Below are 17,720 nucleotides of genomic sequence, written 5' to 3'. Positions count from 1 at the left end.
GGTAGCTTATCCCTTCTCCAGAGGATCTTCCTGATCCTAGGAATCGAACCAGGGTCTCCTGCATTGCAGGAAGATTCTTTACCAACTGAGCTATGAGAGGAAGCCCTGGGAACCTGGAAAGGAAAGTGAAGTCGCTCAGTCATGTCTGACTCTTTGCGACCCCATGGACTGTAGCCTACTAGGCTCCTCTGTCCATGGGATTTTCCAGGCAATAGTACTGGGGTGGATTGCCATTTCCTTCTCCAGGGGATCTTCCCGACCTAGGGATAGAACCCAGGTCTCCCGCATTGTAGACAGACGCTTTACCTCCTGAGTCACCAGGGAAGTCCAAGGAACCTGGAATCCAGTTCTAATTACTATCACCAGGTGGCACTCTGCTGTGCTGTGCTCAGTCACAGTGGTGTCTGACTCTTTGCTATCCTGCCAGAGTTGGCCTCTTTGTAGCCTGCCAGGCTTCACTGTCCATGGGATTACTCAGGAAAGGATACTGGAGTGGGTTGCAGTTTCCTTTTTCAGGGGAATCTTCCCAGCCCAAGGATCAATCCCATGTCTCCTGCACTGGCAGGCAGATTCTTCACCCCTGCGCCACCTGGGAAGCCTTCAGTCTTATGCAAATCACTTAATCTCTGATATTAGGTTTCCAATGTCAAACAGGGATGGTATTTAGTTATCAGTTATCTTTCAGCTCTCATATGTAATTGCGGTAGATTTAACACATTTCTTTGTATGTACATTGATTGATAAATGTAGATTTCAATAAAAGAAATTCTTTTGTGTAAAAAAAATACAAGAAACCCAAGTGGAAAAATGAGCAAAGAACATAAGTGAGCATGTCTTGGAAGAGAAGAATTGGATGATTAACAAGAGTATTAATATGAACATTTATACTCATTATGTTTGTTTAGACACTCAGTCACGTCCGGCTGTTTTTGACCCTATGGTCTGTAGCCCACAAGGCTCCTCTGTGTGTGGGGAGTCTCCAGGCAAGGATACTGGAGTAGGTTGCCATGCTCTCCTTCATGAGATCTTCCTAACCCAGATCAAACCCAGGTTTCCTGATTTGCAGGCAGATTCATCACTTTCTCAGCCAACAGGGAAGCCCATACTCATTATAGAGACATGCAAATGGAAAAGTAAAAACTCAAGATAAAGAAAAATAAATAGAAGCTGATCATTTTCAGGGAGATGAAGGGCAGAGACTACCACGGCAAAAATGCTACACACTGGTTCTTGCAAATATTAGTTTTGCTAATTTTTTGATTAGCCACACTGGCTCTTCTCATTTTGGATTAGAGAAAAATGGCCCTATTTTTGGATGTTTTGACTTCAGCTTTCCTTTTTCTTAAACTTTAAACATTCATCACCTATTATTCCTACTGTTATCTTCCTGATTTCTTTAAGGTTATTGTGTCCTGGGTATATTTCTTTAATGGTCTTAAGCTTAGAATTTCACCAGGCTCTTCTGTCCATGGAATTTCCCAGGTAAGGATACTGGAGTGGGTTGCCATTTCCCTCTCTAGGGGATCTTCTCTACCCAGGGATCAAACCCACATTTCCTGCATTGGTGGGTTCTTTACCACTGAGCCACCAGGGAAGCCAAATTATTTCAAAATGTGTGATAAATATCCCTATTACCACTAAGCAGTAGAATCAGAAAGAACAGGACAAGAACAACAAGAAAATGAAAATGAGGAAGAGGAAACAATGGAAGAAGAAGCAGAAAGGGGGGAGGAGGGCAGGGAGGAGAGGATGAGGACAAGAGAAGGAGGAGGAGGAAGAGAAAGACTACGAGGAAACGGAGAGACAGAAACGTGCCTTACCTAGAGAGCAGGATAAAATAGTAACAGAAACAGATGGATGTGACTGCAGAAATACCTGTAATCATGTTGACCAATCTCTCCTTTATGCAGGAAAGCGGGGCTCTTTTGCTGCCCAGTGATCTCATGACACAGTACCCTGCTTTCCCTGGGTCTTTATTTCCTACCATTCTTTCCCTTCTCTCTACACTCCAGCTACACTGGCCTCCTCCGTTGCTCCAAAACATGGCCAAGCAAACTTGCATCCTAAGGCCTTTGCATCTGTAGCTCCCTCTGTATGCACTCCTCTCCGCAGATGACTGCATGTGGGTCTTCCCCTTACTTCTTTCAGTACTTACATGTCACCTGCAGAGAAGGGCCCCCTGAACACTACGTGTGCTGTGTGTGCTTAGTCGCTCAGTCCTGTCCGACTCTTTGTGACCCCATAGACTGTAGCCAGGTTCCTCTGTCCATGGGGATTCTCCAGGCAAGAATACCGCAGTGGGTTGCCCTGCCTTCCTCCAGGGGAAATTTCCAACTCAGGGATTGAATCCAGGTCTCCCGCATTGCAGGTGGATTCTTTACCATCAGAGCCACCAGGGAAGCCCAAGATTACTGAAGTGGGTAGCCTGTCCCTTCTCCAGGGGGACTTCCCTACCCAGGAATCAAACTGGGGTCTCCTTCATTGCCAGCAGATTCTTTACCAGCTGAACTACCCTGGAAGCTTATATACTGAAGACTATACACACACTCTCATTGCTTTCTTTTTTCTTTTCTTTCTTTAATTATTTGGCTAGGTCAGGTTTTAGTTGCAGCACTCAGGGTCTTTGTTGCCTTAGGTGGGGTCTTTCACTGAGGTACACAGACTCTCTAGTTGTGGTGCAAGGGCTCAGTAGTTGTGGCTCAGTTGCCCAGCTGCACGTGGGACCTTAGTTCCCTGACTAGAGATGGAACCCCTGTCCCCTGCACTGCAAGGCAGATTCTTAACCATGGGACCATCTGGGAAGTCTCATACTCTCGTTAGGTTGTTATCTAATATGATCATTTGCTCCTGGATGTAAAAAAATGTAACTTTTCTGTCTTCTTACAGTGAGTTACTTAAGAAGAGTGTTTTTTAATTTTTAATTGAAGCATAGTTGATTTACAGTATTGTGCCAGTCTCTGCTGTACAGCAAAGTGACTCAGTTATACACATATATATATATATATATTCCTTTTAATATTTTTTTCCATTATATTTAATCACAGGATACTGAGTATAGTTCCCTGTGCTATACAGTAGGGCTTTGTTGTTTATCCAAGGAGAGTGGTTTTTTTGTTTACTACTTTATCTCCAGCACTTAGAAGAATTCCTTATTCATAATAAGTGCTCAATAGTTTTTGTATGTGTGAATGAATGCTCTTATTTCATGCCAAGCATTGCCCTGAGTGCTTTAAAAATCATATCTCACCAAAAATTGGTTACATGATATTGTTATTTGCATTTTAGATAAGTGAAACCAAGTCACAGAGATTTTAAATATCCTGCCCAAATTTCATAGCTAATAAGTGTTGGGTAAGGTAACCTCAACTCAGTCCCTCACTAGTAGATACTGCAACATGTGGATCCATATCTGATAGCTAAATTGCTGAACTGGATTTAAATTGGTTAACTCTACACCCAGTCTGACTCAATACTCCTGTCTAGATGTTGTGATAAAATGCTCTCACACATTTTCTGCTTTAATAACCTTAACCCTAAAAATATCTATTATTTTCTCTGATCTGCAACTAAGTCTGAAAAATTTTGTCCCGAGAAATAAATTAAAATTAAAAGTGGCTTTAAAAAGCACTCTGTCCACAATCAATTCAAAGGAAGTATGAACTGGAATCATCCTTACATTTTGTATCTGAGAAGAGAATAATGTTGATCTACGTCTTCCCTCAAGATTTTCTTGCTTTTCTTAAAATTCAATACATCTCTTGAAATGGAACTATTCCACAATAGATTGATTTAAGACAGTAGCTTTTTTTTTTTTATATAGCCTTTTATTGGCCCATTTATTCTGAGATTGCTCCACAAAACTTTTACCTGCTGTAATTTACTGTGAATATCATTTAGAGTAATTACATATCCACCTGGCTGCCATTTAGGACTAGAAAATAGATTCATTTTTCCCCTGAATTTTCTGTAATATATGCAATACCAGTAAATAAAATGATTAAAATCTCTACACAAAAGAAAATATCACCATACTATTTAGTTAAATTGACAAAAATGTAAGGGAAATATTGTTCTGGCTGCCACTCCATCCTCATTACAGCTCATTATGGTGGCAAGTTTAGAGAACAGAGGTATACTATACAATATTCCTAATACAATCCCTGAAAGCATTTAAAACTAGTCTAGATGAAGTATTATGAAGTATATTGAAGAGGATAATTTTGCACAGGCAGGGAGATTTATTTAGATTCAATACATCTTTCTTTTCTGTCATTGTTCCTGAGTTTTAGAGGACAATTGTACAAATTATTATGTGCCTGTATTTTTCTTGAGTTGAGTCTTTTAGTTATCAAGAACTGCATATTTAGAAAAGTGAAAGAGAGAAGATTGTGGATACGTACGTTGAGAATAGACTACTTGTTTCTAAAATAAGTTCTTTCACAATTTCTAGTTGTGGAGCCTTCTGCCCTCTGCTCTTCGCACTCCTCCCCAATCCATTCAAACACAGCTTAAAGGAAAGTGGACTCCTTTAAACCCAAGATTAAGGCTCTACATTACATTACTAAGCGAATTTAGGTGAAAGGTACAGAGAAGGGCAGATAATACATACAGTAGTCTCTCTTCAAAGCAGATACAGAGAGTCCTAACTTTGCATGGTAGCTTAGAACTACAAAAATGAATGTAAGTATTCAAACCATGCAAAGAAATCTTAATAATCAACAGGGAAAATGATTTTTTTCCTGTGATCCTTAAACATTTTTGCTATAATATTAAAAACTTTCTTTCAGTCTGTTGTAAACTTTTATGGAATAAAAAATAGTGAAATATATTTATTTAGTATGCTGTATTTTAAAACATTAGAAACATTGACACAGTATTTGTTAAAAATATATAAGGAGGAGTTTGGACAGTTCCTGCTTGTGTGTGCCAAGTAGCTTCAGTCATATCTGATTTTTTGCAACCCAATGGACTGTAGCCCTCCAGGCTCCTCAGTCCATGGGATTCTCCTGGCAAGAATACTGGAGTGGGTTGCCATGACCACTAGCGCCACCTGGGAAGCCCCTCAAAACTAGTGGGGACCTCACAGGAACCCTGTCACCCAGCCAGTCACTCAGCTCACGTGGTTTGGTATGTTCATTGACACTCCCAGAAAGAGCTGGCTCTAAGTTTAAAGAGATGATAGATGAATTTTGTTTCTTGGGTCCTTGTTCTAGAAGAGGTTATTTCTAGGGACGGAGTATATAAAATGAGATTCAACAAAAGAGAAAACTTAAGAATACCTTTTAAAATCTCGTAGCTTTTTGAAAGCAATCTAATCAATGTTGATAAAGTGATTAATATCACTGTGTGGGAAGGTCTTCCCCAGAATAGTCTTAGTTTTGTATTTATAGTGCTACGTTAAACCATTTATCAACATGTATCTCCTGGTATTTGTTGTCATGTTTAATAGAACAAGGTACTCATCTTATGCAAAGTTGATGTGTTCTTTGATAATATATTCAGTCATTTCAGAACTTCCATAGATATGTCCCTGCAATAAAGTTGATTTCTTTATTACAATCTATACCTGTTTCATTTCCATAAAATTGTAAGCCACTTGACTTTGAAACTGTCATCATAAGGAATGAAGTGCTTGGGTAATTTCATATTTTGAGCCCATAATAGAATCTCTAACCTGGTGGAATGTGTGGGAGATCTATGGTTGTACTTCAGGGCACCTGGGATCTCCCTGTAATTGCCTACAAATTGCTGTGTGCCTTTACGCATGTTCCCAGAGAGAGCTTTCACCTGGTTATCATAAAGACTGAGGAACACTATTCTTACAGGCCTTAATTTTATTCTTGACCTTATTTTGTTCTTCTGCTCTTAGCCACATAGTCCTCATCATTGACCTAGTTGCTGGTCTTCCATAATTAACTCTGGCCACCACAGTCAACATAGTACTTACTGTTCTCTCTGGAGACATTTGTAGGCTCTGCCTTAGAAATGCTGACTCAGTTTTGCCTGGATCTCAGTTTCCATCTCTGCCTACTCTTTTGGCAGAATCTTTGTTTATATCTCGGTGTGCCCTCACATTATTAGACAAAATGTTATTAGACATTTCTGCTTGACAATAGTTTAAAAAAAAAAAGAAACTTTGCCATGTCAGCTTTAAGTTTTATATAGATTGGGTATATTTGCAGTTTACAAAAAATATTCAAGCATATTTTGTATTTATATTTCTAAGTTCTTAAGGTCTTTAAAAGAAAATTTAAAGTAAGAAATCTGAAAAGGAAACAGAGACAGAAATCTTCAAGTTAGGGGGAAAAAAAATCCATATCTGTGCTCCCTGTAGAATGTGAGTGAGCACCAGTGAGTTGCTCATTCCACATTACTGCCACGTGAATAAAACTTTCCCATCATTCCTTTGATCAAGTGAGGGATCAAGAGAGATGAAATTTCTGTTTAATTATCTTTCCCCAAACTAAAGTATCCTAGAGCTAATAAGAACTCTTAACTATATTTCTTCCCATGGTAGTAGTTTTATTTTCAGACCATTGGGATGTCTTCTTCAATCATTTTCCTTAAACATGTTGTGTATTAAAAACCTCAGGCTGCAAATTTTCAAAAATGTTATCCTCACTGAGTTCCTCTCTATAAGCACCTCATCTTTCTTGTGTTCAAGGCTCAAATTGTTTTTCAGTAAGATTGGTCAACAGAGAAGGAAATGGCAACCTACTCCAGTATTCTTGCCTGGAGAATCCCAGGGACAGAGGAGCCTGGTGGGCTGCTGTCTATGGGGTCGCACAGAGTCAGTCACGACTGAAGTGACTCAGCAGCAGCAGCAGCAAGATTGGTCAAATTCAAGTGGTTTCAGTTTGCTAAATTGCAGTTGTTGATTGGTTCCTTATTCAAGATAACTTCTCATTCCTATGGAAACAATAGGCTCTTGCTAGAATCCTTATTCAATTTCTCAGCTACCCTGCCGAAAACCTGCAGTGTTTTTCTGCATAACCAATCAGTGGGATTTCACTGTTATATCCAGCAGGGAAATTAGTTGATCTCTTCTGCCCTTTTGGTTTTACCAGTTAGCAGAATATTTGCAAGGATCAAATAAATTAATTTCTCCAGTTCAAACACAAATTTTCAAAGCTAACTTGTTGAGAGATAATAGAAGGTATTTTAAAATGTCATGATCAAATCCATCAAAATATACATGGTGTTGTGTTAGACATTATTCAGAATAGATGAATAGCAGTTTTCTATAACTTTATAAGCTTAAAACCTTGCTAGGAGATAGACATCTGTTTTTTTTTTTTGTTTTTTTTTTTAACATAAGGCATTTTGTCTTGGTTTTTCTTCTATTTTGAACTATCTGTGCTTTTGAAAATGTTGATCCTTCTCTGTGTTCAGAGTATTTTAAAATCTAAATGTTCTTTCCATCCAGTTATGTATGAAAAGAAAGAAATTCCATCTCTTTTCAAGCTGATGTGATTCTACTATATTTTTAAAATTTAATAGGAACTACTATTATATTGTTAGGTAGGTAGAATAGGAAAAAGGATTCCAAAATGGCAGTGGCTAAAAGACAAGAAAGGGAAAAGCCAGTGAAAATAGAACAAAAGAAAATCCACCGACTGGAGTGAGAACTTCAGGTGGAACAACACTCCCCCTTCTTGCCTAGCCCAGTTTGTATAGGCAGGCTCAGTGGGGAGGAGAGAAATGAATAAAAAGAGGAAGCCAAGATGGATTAAGGCCTCTCTTTTGGGGTTGGCTCACCCTCATGCCTGGAGGGTGTACTTTCCTTTGCTTGCTGAATAAAATCTGAGCTGTAATAGAGCTGTAACACTGCTACACTGTGGCAAGACAGAGCCAAGGAAATTACTCCCCCGACAATATGATTTTAAAATACCATAATAATTATGCTGTAGTTTTATGTAATAGTAATTACAGAATTAAATAAGTGATGAACTAGAGACATGATACTGAAAAATTCCTCTGGTAATTTTTCTTGATGAAAGATAAATTATTTTAACGCCCATCATTTTATTCATGGCCAAAGAATAATATTCAAGGATATCCATTTTTAAAGTTTTTATACTGGCTGGAAAGGACTGTCGAGAAGTATCACTAAGTTGGCTTCTTTAAGCTGATTTTATGATTTAATTATGGAGGAAAGCAAGAGAGTTAGAGAAAATATTTTTCACTTTTTGCCACAAATTCTTTTAAATATATATATATATATATATATATAAAACAGTATAATGCCATTTTAACAAGGTTCAAAAACAAGAAATACAAAAAAAAGTATCCTTTAGGGATACATACATATATGGTGAAACCAATTTTTCAAGCAAGGGAAAGATACACAAAATTCAGATTGGCAGTGAACTCTCAGAAAAGAGGATGCTGGCAGGAAATACAAGGAGAGATGCAAAGATATTGACAGTGTTTTGTACTGAATTAAGACAGTGGATTCAAGACTGTGAGTTTTATTATCAAGCCCAGTATATCAGTTCTATTTCATATATTGTTTGTATTTGTCAAATATTATATACAATTATTTTAATTAATGAAGGTAAGTTCACACATAAGATTTTTAATTATGTCTAATCATATTTTTGGTCTCCTACTCTACTTGGTCTATTAAAACTTGTTTGGGTCAAAAAACAAAATTAAAACTAAAAGTTCTGTTCAAATTATAACGTTATGGTTTTTAATTGCCTTGACCAATCAAGCAAATGTGATGTTATTTTTCTTCTTTTTTCCCTCTTTACTAAGGTATAACTAAAAAAAAAATGTATATATTTAAGGCATACAGCTTGTGTTTTATATACATACACATTGTGAAATAGTCATCACAATCAAACTAATTAACATATCTATCACTACACCTGCATTGTAAACACTAGCTATTTAGATATTTGGCGTCAGGGTAGTTTGAGAAAGGTCATGAGCATTGCTTCTATTAGAATTTAGTATCTCTCTTTCCCCATCCCTGCCCTGCCCCCCCAAAACAAAAGAATCCAATATCCAAAATCTTGCCTAAGTTTATACCATATTTTAAAAATACACTCATGGAACTAGAACCAGAAGAGATTTTAAAGTTCTCTGTCAGATTACCTGATGGCTCAGGGAATCTGCCCACAATGGATGAGGGAAACCCAAGTTCAATCCCTGGGTTGGGAATATCCCCTGGAGGAGGGCATGGCAACCCAGTCCAATATTCTTGCCTGTGGAATCCCATGGACAGAGGAGCTTGGCAGGCTGCAGTCCATGGGGTCGCAAAGAGTCAGACACCACTGAATGACTAACACATTCCCTTTCTCTTTTCTATGTTTAAAAGATTTTACAAAGGGAGAAATTAAAACTGCACGCACGTGGTTCAAGTTCTACTTTTAAAGACTAAAGCATCTGAACAGTAGCAGAGTCACTCCCTGGATTAGTGTATTTTGCAGTAAACTGTTTCTTTCTGTGATATATGTTTCATTTTATATAAGTAGGTATATCTCAGCTTCTAATAAGTAAAGGAACATTGTGTTTCAGATACCACTAACGAATTAAAAATGTCTACTTTGATGATAATAATTATAAAACCACAATAATTATATTACCTGTTGAACCCATACTATATGCTTGGTATTATCCTAAGTTCTTTCCATGAATTCATTTACAGCTACTCTATGAAGCAGATACTATCAATATACCTATTTTACAGATGAAAAAACTGAGCAAGTAACTTGTTCAAGGTCATATGCATACTGAAGTTGATCTAGGATTCAAATTCAAGTAGATTAGAGTATGCTTTCTTAGCCACTGTAATGATGAAATGAATTCTTAAGTCAATTAAGATCTTTTTTTTTCAATTAAGATTTTAAGCAATGAAAATTATCAATGTTTTGGCCTCATCTCTGGAGATTTTTCTTCAATTGGTCTCTAGTTGAGTTTGAACTGCAGTATTTAAAAATTCTTTTGGGGAGTTTAATGCTCAACCTGGGTTATGGGCCCCTGGGATAGTAAAACCTTTCCTATTTTAGTACTGATCTCATTTTAATGTATTTGCTCTAGTTCTATTTTCATGAAAGAAGTGTGATAAACCCTTGTCAAGGCTATGGTTTTTCCAGTAGTCATGTATGGATGTGAGAGTTGGACTATAAAGAAAGCTGAGCACAGAAGAATTGATGCTTTTGAACTGTGGTGTTGGAGAAGACTCTTGAGAGTCCCTTGGACTGCAAGGAGATCCAATGAGTCCATCCTAAAGGAGACTAGTCCTGGGTGTTCATTGGAGGGACTGATGTTGAAGGTGGCCAATACTTTGGCCACCTGATGTGAAGAGCTGACTCATTTGAAAAGACCCTGATGTTGGGAAAGATTGAGGGCAAGAGGAGAAGGGGACGACAGAGGATGAAATGTCTGACTGGCATCAGCGACACAATGGACATGGGTTTGGGTGAACTCCAGGAGGTGGTGATGGACAGGGAGGCCTGGCATGCTGTGGTTCATGGAGTCACAAAGAGTCAGACACGACTGAGCGACTGAACTGAACTGAACTGAATAACGATAATATTTAAAGGTTCATTCATGCAATCATATTATAATAATAATGTATACTAAAATACAAATATAAATATGTAATAATATATGTAAAACTCAAGTCTCAATTATCCTGCAAAGCAGGTAGTTTGACTGAAATCAATAACTGATTCCAACTTGGGTCTGAGATGCTCTCTTTTCTGAAAAGCTTTTTAAATTAAAGTCATTGAGGTCTAGCTTGATTGACTCTATATAACTTCATATCATCTATACTCCAGTTGACTTATTTTAATTTTAACTTTTGTAGATATTGTAGAATCAAGGATTCTAGATAAATTGAGTCTCCTTGCCTTTTTACTTGTTGTCAGGTCAGAACTCCAAGATTAGGATTTATAAATTATTTTAGTCTGAATTTACTATTTTTAGTGCCACTTGATAAATGTCTATGGCATAATCAGGTATAGCTAATGATGAAATAAGTAAAATGCTCGGCAAATGAGATTAAGGAACTTTTAAATATTGGGAAAATTTCGTTAAATGAGTAGTAAAATCTGTCCCTTTAAAACTTTTTTGAAGATAGTTTTGTCAACTGTTTATAGTCCATTAATTCTGATTCTATAATAAATTTATATATTCACCTATTACTGATCCAAATAGAAAATAGGTTTTCTGCAACTTTACAATTTTTTTACAGAGAAGACAATGATAATACCAAGTGTTAAGATAAATGAGCTTATGAACAGTTCTATGTCTGCAGTGCTATGATAATGTGGAGCCCAAAACCTCTTGCCAAGTTTTGCTGCCTGCTATTGTAAGGTAGAAGCAAGTGAAATCACTTTAAAAATTTTCAAGCTCACCCATTTAAAAAATAGATCACTTTTCTTCCTATAGCCAACATTCTTTTCATATTAACAAGTCAAAAAAGTGAAAACATCTAAAGATGTTTCAAACTTTGTAAAAATAAACAGCCTATCCTAAGAAAATTATCATAATCATCATGAAAAAGAATTCCAAAGATTTTTCTGTTTAGAAAAAAGACATTTTGGTAGTTTGATATTTGGGAGGGGCAGTGTTTGATGACTCTTGTTAATTCATAGATTGGTTCAGGAAGTTAGGTGATCTTTAAATTTTAGTATTTATGTGCTTTTGGTACCCATAGGTGCCTGAAATATTTATGTATCATTTTAAAGGAATTTTTCCACAGTTAAATTTTTCACAGAGAACAAGAGTATTTATGCTGGTTTATTAGAAAAAAACAGGCCCTCTTACTCTCACTCTTGAGAAATGATACAGAATCTACCAATTATGACTGTGGCTTTTGCCATATTTTTGCCAAGCATAAAAGTGTATAAACAAAGGACAGTAGATCTATCCATTGAAAAGAAAGTATTGTTATAATTCCTCATCATGAGAAGACTGTTCTACATTAAGGACACAGAGAAAAAATGGTGATTAAATGCAATGTGTAATCTCTGAAATAAAGAATAAGCCCTCTTTATTCTGTGTATTTGTAATATACTCTGTATTGTCAAACCCAAGTTAAAATTAATATATCAAAATGAAAACTGCATTTTATTTTCATTTTATCTTAATGCCTTTGTCTCATTGGCATAATTTGTATTCCTCCAGAATACTTCCATTTAACAGTTACAATATCTATATAAACTAGCCCATGAAATTTTTATTTCTTATTTATAATATGGCCAAGTAATTTTAAAGATATATTATGTGTTGAAGGCAATTTAGGAATGCTTATAGTTCAAAGGGTTGAAACTTATCTTTTTGACAATTTCCATGAAGTTGGATAAAACTCAGTTTCTTCCTATATTCCTAACATATGCCAAATATAAGAGAAGACAGTAGGAGATATTGAGAGCCATCAGTATTACATTTACTAAAATGTAAATCCTTCGAGTCTACCATATTTAGGTACTATGGTGGTGAATGAATAGTTTTACATCAAAATGCATTCACATATTGAGAATAAAAACCTTATATTTTTTCAAGATATTTTGATTGATTTATGTCTACACAGTTGTATTTACTTGATTATAAGAAGGGTTCCAAACTCATAACTAATGAAATCAGTGAAAGTACTGATAAGAGTCTTTATTTGGAAATTTTAAATATGCTATTTGGTAAATTAACAGAGTTCTTTTCCACTCAGATGTTATTACATAGAAAGTACAACATTAATTGTGACCTGTAGTTGGAAAATGAATTATCTGATCTATTTCCAAGGCAGTTTACTGAATATGATGCTTCCTCTTTGCTTGAAAATTAATTTAAAACATTCATTAGATAATATGTTTTGACATAATGTATTAAACAAACAATTTCTTATAATACCAGTATTCTCTTCACATATGTCGTCTTCTGATAAACCAATATTTATCAGTAATCCTGAAAACTTAATAATCATGAAATATGTCAACTTTATTAATTTAAACATTTGTATAAATTTTTAGAAAAGTGAATCAAATAAATTGTACTTTCTATTGATTGACTTATTAGGGCCCTAAACGGTATTTTAGACTTCCCTGGTGGCTCAGACGGTAAGGCTTCTGTCTATAATGCGGGAGACCCGGGTTCGATCCCTGGGTTGGGAAGATCCCCTGGAGAAGGAAATGCCAATCCACTCTAGGACTATTGCCTGGAAAATGCCATGGACAGAGGAGCCTGGTAAGCTACAGTCCATGGGGTCGCAAAGAGTTGGACACGACTGAGCGACTTCACTCACTTCACTCAAATAGTATTTTTAAGATATTTAGAGTATTAGATAGGCACTTCTAAATAATGAAGCTTTGCTTATTATTTTAGAAAATAAGTGTGATCATCCAGGAATACGGAACTTTCAGCAAAATTCTCTCTGAGGACATTGAGATGAAATTAAACTCATAGGAAACAACTAGCTTCAATTTGAGGCAGCTTTGAAAACTTTGCTGCAGCTGCTGCTGTTAAGTCGCTTCAGTCGTGTCTGACTCTGTGCGACCCCATAGATGGCAGCCCACCAGGCTCCCCCGTCCCTGGGATTCTCCAGGCAAGAACACTGGAGTGGGTTGCCATTGCCTTCTCCAGTGCGTGAAAGTGAAGTTGCTCAGTCGTGTCCGACTCTTCCCGACCCCATGGACTGCAGCCTACCAGGCTCCTCCGCCCATGGGATTTTCCAGGCAAGAGTACTGGAGTGGATTGCCATTGCCTCCTCCGTGAAAACTTTGCTACTTATCTCCAATTGTGTGGTTTGGAAACTTGATCCCACCTGATCTAAATGCCAGCAAGTAAATATAAGACATCTCATTTGCAATTTATCCAAGAGAGAAAACTGCTAATTGTTAGAATGGATAGAATATTTATTCTAATCTTTCCAAGACTAAAATTTATGATTTTATACAAGTGCTTGAAGATATACTTTACTTTTAGCTAAAATAATTTTCAGTTATGTTTTATTTGATTTTTAACTGCATATTTAAATTTGATTTCTTAAATTTTTTGATTCTCTGCTATTTCTTTTAATATAAGAGAAACCAATCAAAAAGTTAAGTATAATAATTTTTGTTCTTGGGGCTTCTTTGGTGGCTCAGGTGGTAAAGAGTCTGCCTGCAAAACAGGAGATCCGGGTGCAATCCTTGGATCAGGAAGATCCCCTGGAGAAGGAAATGGCAAGCCACTTCAGTACTCTTGCCTGGAAAATCCCATGGACAGAGGAGCCTGGTGGGCTACAGTCCATGGATTTGCAAGGAGTTGGACATGACTGCACAACTAACTAACTCTTTCATTATAGCAGATTGCCTTGCATATAGCATCACTGAATGTATGGAATTACATATCTCTCAAAACCATTTTTGTCAAAGTTCCCATTGTTGAAAGCAATGAACCTATAAATCCCACTATGCCCACAGCTTCAATGATACTATATACAAGGCAATGTGCTATCATAGACTATCAGAGTTATAATCCAAGCAAACGTGGGTGGGTGTGTCACTAGAATGCGTTTTATATAGAATTGAACTTGACCATAAGGTGTGAGGGAATATATAACTTAAAAAAAAAAATGCTTGTAGTTAATCTTGATACATGGATATCTTGTTCCTTAGAACTCTTTCATCTAAATAATTTGTTTAGTGATGGGTTATAGTTTTTCTGAAGTTGGCCACATTGATGGTTGGCTTGTGCAGCTTGTCTGCATTTATTTTATTTTTCTGTTTATCATTTTTGCTTTCGGTAGTAGTATTCTCATATTTTCCACTCTGTGCTCACTGTTCCTTTTCTTTTTTCAAATCCATTTAGTTTTCAGAGACAAAGGTCATATCTTTTCTCTTTTTACTTCTTTATTGTCTTGAATAGTGAATACTCAATACATGCGTTGTGAATAAATGGAGAAAATGTCATCTTACAACTTGAGATGTCATCTATTGAAAATAGATACAAGTGCAAGGTCAGTTAGGAAGCTCCTTTATTTATATAAATATCCATTGTTTTATTACTTGGAGAAAAAGTGCTTTATATAAAGCATAAAGTGCTTTATATAAAGTGATTTTGAGTCTACTGTAGGCAGAAGAGTGTTATGGCAAAATAGCTTCCATGTTTGTAGTCAAATTGAATAGATGAGTGTACAGTCTTCCTGTGCAAGCATACAATCTAAGGTTTATAATGAACAGTATCTAAATCAGCTAATCTTGACATGCAATCAAATAACTTAGATCCAAAATAACATAGGAAAAGAATAAATACTAAATATTAATTGGATTGTGGTCATGCCAGATGGGAGGAGGATATTAACACTGCCTGAATAAATCTGTAGCCAAAGACTTAGAAATAGGTATACATGAAATTTAGAAATCATTTGACATCATTTTACAGAAAGAGAAACCAAGTTAAGTGCTCGCTCTGTATCATATAAATAATTTGTGTTAGATCTCTCACTGATACTCTAAATCTCCTGTCTGGTCATTGGTCATCATTTCCCCAATAAATAATTTTTGATGTAGCTAAGCTTTGAAATTTGTTTAGAACAAATACATGTTACAGAACATTATGAAAATAAGGGCTCCTGTGTGTATTTGGGTGTAGTGATATTCCTGTATTATCAATAAAAGAGTTTATATGAATTTTGATGCTTTTGAACTGTGGTGTTAAAGATTCTTGAGAGTAACTTGGACTGCAAGGAGATCAAACCAGTCAATCCTAAAGGAAATCAGACCTGAATATTCATTGGAACGACTGATGCTTATACGTGAACTGATGCAATATGTGAACCGTGAACTTCCAGATGTTGAAACTGGTTTTAGAAAAGGCAGAGGAACCAGAGATCAAATTGCTAACATCCACTGGATCACTGATAAAGCAAGAGGGTTCCAGAAAAACATCTATTTCTACTTTATTGACTACGCCAAAGCCTTTGACTGTGTGGATCACAATAAACTGTGGAAAATTCTGAAAGAGATGGGAATACTAGACCATCTGACCTGTCTCTTGAGAAACCTGTATGCCGGTCAGGAAGAAACAGTTAGAACTGGACATGGAACAACAGACTGGTTCCAAATAGGAAAAAGAGTACGTCAAGGCTGTATATTATCACCCTGCTTATTTAACTTATATGCAGAGTACATCATGAGAAATGCTGGGCTGGAAGAATCACAAGCTGGAATCAAGATTGCCAGGAGAAATATTAATAACCTCAGATATGCAGATGACACCACCCTTATGGCAGAAAGTGAAGAAGAACCAATGAGCCTCTTGATGAAAGTGAAAGAGGAGAGTGAAAAGGTTGGCTTAAAGCTCAACATTCAGAAAATGAAGATCATGGCATCTGGTCCCATCACTTCATGGCAAATAGATGGGGAAACAGCGGAAACAGTGGCTGGCTTTATTTTTCTGGGCTCCAAAATCGCTGAAGATGGTGACTGCATCCAGGAAATTAAAAGATGCTTACTCCTTTGAAGGAAAGTTATGACGAACCTAGATAGCATATTAAAAAGTAGAGACATTACTTTGCGAACAAAGATCCGTCTAGTCAAGGCTATGGTTTTTCCAGTAGTCACGTGTGGATGTGAGAGTTGAATTATAAAGAAAGCTAAGCACTGAAGAATTGATGTTTTTGAACTGTGGTGTTGGAGAAGACTCTTGAGAGTCCCTTGGATTGCAAGGAGATCCAACCAGTCCATCCTAAAGGAAATCAGTCCTAAATTTTCATTGGAAGAACTGATATTGAAGCTGAAACTCCAATACTTTGGCCACCTGATGCGAAGAGCTGACTCATTTGAAAAGACCCTGATGCTGGGAAAAATTGAAGGCAGGAGGAGAAGGGGAGAGGATAAGATGGTTGGCTGGCATCACCGACTCAATGGACATGAGTTTGAGTAAAGTCTGGGAGTTGGTGATGGACAGGGAAGCCTGGTGTGCTGCAGTCCATGGGGTGGCAATGAGTCATACACGAATGAGCCACTGAGCTGAACTGAACTGAACTGATGCTTAAGCTGAAGCTCTAATACTTTGGCCACCTGATGCAAAGATCCAACTCATTGGAAAAGACTCTGATGCTGGGAAAGATTGAGGATAGGAGGAGAAGGGGACGAAAGAGGACAAGATGGTTGGATGGCATCACCAGCTGAATGGATGTGAGTTTGGTCAATTTCCCGGAGGTGGTGAAGGACAGGGAAGCCTGGTGTGCTGCACACCATGGGGTTGCAGAGAGCAGGACATAACTGAGAGACTGAACAACAACATAAGCTCTCTTACTAATGTGGCAATATGGTCTATTTTCCCATTCATTATTTTCTTTTTACTAAATATTCAATCTAACCAAGAGTCAATTTACAAAATAGACGGTCAGAATTAGGAGTATAGTCCCATTCAGTTCACATGATAAACACATTCATCTGGCTCATAAAATAAAGTGACGAATAATAGTGGGGCTATCCATCAGCACCAGATTACTACCAGAAACATTTATCCATTTAGAAATGCTGGATAGGGAAACCTCTACTGGATATAAATTCTAACCTTTCAGATAGTTTTGTAGCTGTGACTCCGGACACAGCTCAAGTGGGAGTAAAGTTAAGGGGGATGGAAATAGTTATTGAGGATTTGCCGCTTAACATGAGTACATACATTAAAGCTTTGAAAAGGACAGATTATTCAAATGTGTAGCATCTATCAGAATCAGAGGGAAATATGCATAATGAAAGGCAGAATTTGTTCCTAACTGT

This window comes from Bos indicus x Bos taurus, chromosome 14 (genome assembly GCF_003369695.1).
Source record: "Bos indicus x Bos taurus breed Angus x Brahman F1 hybrid chromosome 14, Bos_hybrid_MaternalHap_v2.0, whole genome shotgun sequence".
Lineage (NCBI taxonomy): Eukaryota > Metazoa > Chordata > Mammalia > Artiodactyla > Bovidae > Bos > Bos indicus x Bos taurus.
This window is presented reverse-complemented; position numbering follows the sequence as displayed.